Here is a 6,000-nt window from a genome sequence, read left to right as displayed (position 1 = left end):
TTTATTTATTTATTATTTTTAAAGATTTTATTTATTTATTTGACAGAGAGAGATCACAAGTAGACAGAGAGGCAGGCAGAGAGAGAGGAGGAAGCAGGCTCCCTGCCGAGCAGAGAGCCCGATGCGGGACTCGATCCCAGGACCCTGAGATCATGACCTGAGCCGAAGGCAGCGGCCTAACCCACTGAGCCACCCAGGCGCCCCTGAAATAGTTTTTTAAATGTTTGTTTCATACCGAGGCTACCTGCTTAGTACGTTATTTTTACTGCATTAAAAATGTCTCATTTGCTTATGAAGTGGCTGAAGATTTTGAAGGCTGGAGTTTGGCTTATCAGTCTCCATGCTTAAAGCAGAATCAGAAACAAAGAAGAAGGCGTGGTAATGCCTGAGTTTTAGCTTGGGGCCGTGTACTTTCATAGAGGTGTTTAACAGGGGTTCAGTTTAACAGGGCTCAGTCGAAGCACGCGACTCTTGATCTCAAGGTTGTGAGTTTAAGTTCACGTCAGGTGCAGAAATTACTTAAAAATAAAAATCGTTGTGGCTCAGTTGGTTAAGCGTCTGCCTTCAGCTCAGGTCATGATCCTGGGGTCCTGGGATCGAGTCCCGCATCGGGCTCCCTGCTCAGCGGGAGCCTGCTTCTCCTTCCGCCTCTATACCTCCCCCACCATCCCGCTCATCCTCTCTCTCTCTCTGACAGATAAATAAAGTCTTTCTTTAAAAAAAAAAAAAAAACTATAAAAAAATCTTTAAAAAATGAGTGTAAAAGGGCTGTTTCAATAAATAGTAGTTGAATGTAGCTAAACAGGACGTTGAGGTCTCTGACACTTAAGCAGAGAAGGGTGTGTTCAAGAAAGACATTGCTATTTTGTCACTGTCGATGCTGAGTTGGGAAATGTTAGGAAAAGAAATAAAACGGAAATGTTCTGTCCTAGTAATCATTCACTTTAACACTTTGGACAGAATTCAGTCACATTTTAGATAAGGTGGAATGAATTGGAAAGTTCTAAATTTATTTTTAGTCACGTTTTGTTTGCAAAGTCTACAATGAGTCACCCGGGCCTCCATGCCAGATGTGTGTATGAGAGTGCGTCTGAGTTGATAGAGCAAAATTGGACAGCAGACCGGCCGCTGAGGGCAAGGTCCCAAGCGAGAGTATCCAAAACCCAGCTAGGGAGAAGGAGGCTGGTACCCAGGATTCCGGGACCATCAGCCAAGTCAGTGAAATACCGAGAAGGGGCTTGGACACACAGAAGACAGAAAGCCACCTCGAGATAGGCCCAGAAAAGAGGAACTCGGAAATGTGGAGGCACACTTTGATCCGGGTAGGGAGAGAGACCAGTCCACATGGTTAAAAGCTATGACTGTGGAAACCTCCCCATCCTGGTTTGTCTTTTTACATGTTTAGCCAGTGGCAGTGTCTCACATGACACCCTTCTTCTGAGGAACACAAAGTGCTTTGGACATAATGAAATAGGTAATTTGCCAACTTTACTGACATCCAGAAAGAACTTCCTCTTACATGCTTGCCAAATAACTCATGACTAGTGGATTTATCTATTTACTGTAGCTGGAAACTGTTACCCAGAAATTGTGGGTGTCAGCAGGGCCAAGCTTGTAAGGTAAACAAAGGTAAATGGGGATGTTTCTCTGGATGGGAGTTTTTAGGGTGCATGTTCTACATCCCTAGTATCTCTGTCTCTCTCCTGTAAATCTTTCTTTCTGGTTCTCTATGTACATATTTTCCCTCAGTGAGGATGGATGTTACATTTAAATGTAAGTCAAAGGAAAAAAAAAGCCTTTCTATCTTATAAAATACCGGAACAGTGCCCACACCATACCACACACAGGCCAACTCCTTTCCCCTGGGGACCCCCAGCAGTCATCAGTTCACGCAGCCACACCTACACGACTGGGAGACATTACTGACACATGAATACTTTTTAAAACCGCGTATTCTGGGGGCCTCTGGGTGGCTCAGTGGGTTGGGCCTCTGCCTTTGGCTCAGGTCATGATCTCAGGGTCCTGGGATCGAGCCCCACATCGGGCTCTCTGCTCAGTGGGGAGCCTGCTTCCCCCTCTCTCTGCCTGCCTCTCTACCTACTTGTGATCTCTCTCTGTCAAATAAATTAATAAAATCTTAAAAATAATAAAAATTAAAAAAAACATGTATTCTGTATTCACATCAAAATATGCTCTATATTCACATCAAAATATGCATAATGGAAGTATTAAGTAAAATTTTTGTCATAATATTTTGTTAGAAGAGTGTTTGTAAAGTGATGTTTTTCGCTCAAGAGCTGTTTCATTAAGCTTTATTTCCTCAACTTGATGTATATATACACTTTGAAGATTGTCAACTGATCTTCATTAGCTTTCGAGTTAAAAAGTGATCACGTTTCTGTAGTATTACTTCACTCAGTTTTCACAGGAACTCTGAGGTCAGCACTCAGGTGTGAAATTATTTTATAGACCCTTACTTTATAGATGAGGAAGTGCAAATTAGAGGTTAAGTGACTTGCTCAATGTCATTTCAGTGTATATTCACCTTAAAGTAGATTTCTGAGAAAGGTCGGAAGCAGCTAAGAGCCGACAGTGACAGCCCCCCTGCCCCCCCAGCCTCCCCGCCCCCAGCATGAAGCTCTGCTGCTGCTTTCACGTGGAAACAGCTGTGGCTCCAGCTCAGAGCCGGACAGGACCACCCTCGCCGCACTGGCCTCGGCTTCTGCGTGGTTGCTGAGTCTCCGTGACAGCCTCTTGATGTTGGAGGCCCCAGGGCTCCCATGGTGACCCTCTGCCCTGTTCCTGCCGCCCCGTCCAGGATAGCCTCTGGTCTTTGCGCTTTAAGTACCACCTGTAATGACGGCGTTTCTCCCGAGTGTCACGGTGGTCCGCTGCCTGTAGGACGGCTCGGCTTGGGTGGCTGCCGGGTGTCCGGAGCGTAGCTGGTGCTGCTCCGAGCCTCCCCCGCCGCCCCCAAGTCTTCTCGGTGTCTGGGAAAGGCAGCTCCGTCCTTCCCACTGCGGATCTGAAACCCCAGAGTCACCTGAGATCTTACCTCTCACGGCCCCACAGGAGGATCTCCCACCTCTGCCTCCGGCATTTGTCGGAAGCTGATCCCCGGACCCCCGGGCCCTCCTTGCTCCGCCACCTCCAGGAGGGCGGCCGCCACATGTCCCCTGTGCTGCTACATGGGCTTCCTGCCCGGCCCGGCCCGCTCCTCAGTGTGTTCTCCACGGAGCCCTCAGGGCCCTCCATGCACCAACCACGCACAACCCAAGGACCAGAGTCAGTCATGCTTACCACTCAGTAGGCTCTCCGGCGGCCACCCCAGTGTCCCCCAATCAGTTCCCCTCCCGCACCCAGCTACACTGGCCTCCTTTATGCTCCTTCTCAGCCTTCTATCCTAGGAGCAGTGCAACATTTGCCACGGAAGGGCCTTTGTGCTAGGACGCCCTCTGCCTGGCTGACTCCCAGTTGTTGCCTCTGCGGGAAGGCCTTGCAGTGACCATGCTGTTTAAAACTGGGCCTCCCCTCTCGCCCCATCCCTTCTTCCTGCTCTGTTTCTGTCTCCAGCACTTACCCTCCATCCAACATGCAGTGTAGTTTACATGTTTATATCACTTATTTTCTCTCTGCCCCATCAGAGTCGAAGTTCCTTGAACACAGGGACTTTGATTTGTCTTGGTCCCTGAGGTGTCCCCACGCACGTAGAATGCTGCCTGTCACATAATAATACACATTCAGTGCCAGTAGAATGAATGAATGAATTGGGGCACATCATAAGATGCGAAATATAAAAGGTTCAGCACACACACCGCACCATGTAAATCATGAATGCTAGCCACTGTCAAAATATGTACTTTCTGCACTTTTTTGTTTTTAAAGATTTTATTTGTTTGACAGACAGAGATTATAAGTAGGCAGAGAGGCAGCCAGAGAGAGAGAGAGAGAGGAGGAAGCAGGCTCCCTGCGGAGCAGAGAGCCGGATGTGGGGCTCTATCTCAGGACCCTGGGATCATGACCCCAGCCGAAGGCAGAGGCTTTAACCCACTGAGCCACCCAGGTGCCCCCCTTTCTGCACTTTTTAAACATAAGATTTATAACCGAGTTTCTTGGTGGCCAAGGCAAAAAAGGGCGACTATCCTATTACATAATTCTCATCTGAAGAAAGCGTACTTGCTCTGCAGGGGAAATCTGCGTCTCCTTATTATGCATTCTAAAAGCAACGTGTTACTCAGCACTTAAATGCAGAGAGCGCCAGCATGGGAAGCATGGTTCCAGGGTGCTGTGACAGGGCAACTGTTCTCCTCTCTCTCTGCCATCACCCTGCTTGAAGCAGCCCTCCCCTCGAATGTAGGTTACCAGCTGGCTTTCTCCTCCTTCCATGAACGTGGCTGAGCCAAGGGCAGCAATGGGCATGTATAGAGAGGGCTTTTTTTTTTTTTTTTAAAGATTTTATTTATTTCACAGAAATCACAAGTAGGCAGAGAGGCAGGCAGAGAGAGAGGGAAGCAGGCTCCCTGCTGAGCAGAGAGCCCAATGCAGGGCTCAATCGCAGGACCCTGGGGTCATGACCTGAGCTCAAGGCAGAGGCTTTAACCCACTGAGCCACCCAGGCACCCCCAGAGAGGGCTTTTTATCTGGTAAATGACAAAAGGAGGACAAGAATCAGGCCTTTTCTCTATAGCACAAAGGACATCAGGGTTGTCTGTTCACAGTTTCAGAGGACATTGAGTTACCAAACACCCAAGTGAATAAAGCGGTTATTCCCTTAAAACTAAGTAGCTTATTTCTAAGTCTTATCTTTCAGGCAGTACTCCTTTAAGAGACTCAACCAGGCAACAGAATTTCTTCACAGGAAATACATTTTTCAAAATGCAAATCAGTGTTTGCACATGCCTCATGTTAGGGTAAGCTGTTAGGAAAAAAAAATTTATCCTCTACCGGAGCACCGGTAACCTTTACATTTCGAATATAGTTACTTAAAAAGAAAAACAAAAAAGACAAGATGCTAGCATATTTAGGCTCTTGCTGTTAGATTTGCCATAGGGATTACTAATACATCAGTTTATCTCTGGTGTCTGCTTTAAAAAATCTTCAGAGTTCATCTTTTTCTGTCAGAGCTATTCTGTAAACTACTCAGGTACCTTATTTTTGTTTTTTTCAACTACTTTTTTAATCTGAAAAGTAATATATTAGGGAGCTAGTCTCTGTCTTATAAAAACTGTGTTCGGGACACCTGGTTGGGCGGCTGCCTTCGGCTCGGGTCGTCGTGGTCCCGGCGTCCTGGGGTCGAGTCTTGCATCGGGCTCCTTGCTTGGCGGGGAGCCTGCTTCTCCCTCTGCCTCTGCCTGCCACTCTGTCTGCCTGTGCTCGCTCTCACTCCTCTCTCTCTGACAAATAAATAAATAAAATCTTAAAAAAAAAAACAAAAAACTGTGTTCAGATGAGATCTTTGTCTTGGATTAGTCTGCGGTCTGCATATTGTGATTAAACCTAGCGAAGAGAATGAAACGCTCCAAACAAGAGCCTAGTTTCCTTTTGCATTTCTTTTCTAAATTAAACTCGATACGACTGTGGGAAAATTAGTCTGGAGCCCGACATGCTTTGTTATGAAGCCGAAGCGTACCATTTATAGTGGGAACTTGATTGTTCCAGAAGAATTTTGTAAACATCCAGATAGGTTAGAAGTTGGGATTATGTAACAGATTTGACTTTTTGCCCACTGTTAGTATGTGTAGCTATGGAGACCGTCTTTCTGCATTTCTTAAAAGGCCTGAGTCACTTGAGGACACCAGTTCCCCACTGCATTATAGATGAGAGGCTTGGGGCTTCCTGGAGCCAGAGTCCCTTAATTATGCTGAACTGCCTCCCGCGCCTGGCTCTGCACCCTGTCCGGTAATGGGACCACAGACAGAATCTAAACTTGAAAAATGTTTGGCTGCAATGACCATTTGAAATCTTTTATATCTCTTATAAGTTGTAGGTCACTTAAAGGTG

The 6,000-nt window shown here is 46.7% G+C and overlaps 1 protein-coding gene across 1 annotated transcript in view; it reads left to right on the top strand.

The window, feature by feature from the left end:
- Positions 1-6,000, top strand: part of LOC111154664 (solute carrier family 25 member 33) — a 41,346-nt gene that overhangs the window by 15,077 nt on the left and 20,269 nt on the right. The window lies entirely within an intron of this gene.

Source organism: Enhydra lutris, unplaced genomic scaffold (genome assembly GCF_002288905.1).
Source record: "Enhydra lutris kenyoni isolate GAN:26980312 unplaced genomic scaffold, ASM228890v2 scaffoldscaffold38, whole genome shotgun sequence".
NCBI classification, from domain to species: Eukaryota; Metazoa; Chordata; class Mammalia; order Carnivora; family Mustelidae; genus Enhydra; species Enhydra lutris.
The sequence above is the reverse complement of the archived record's forward strand: the minus strand, read 5'-3'. Positions and strand labels throughout refer to the sequence as shown.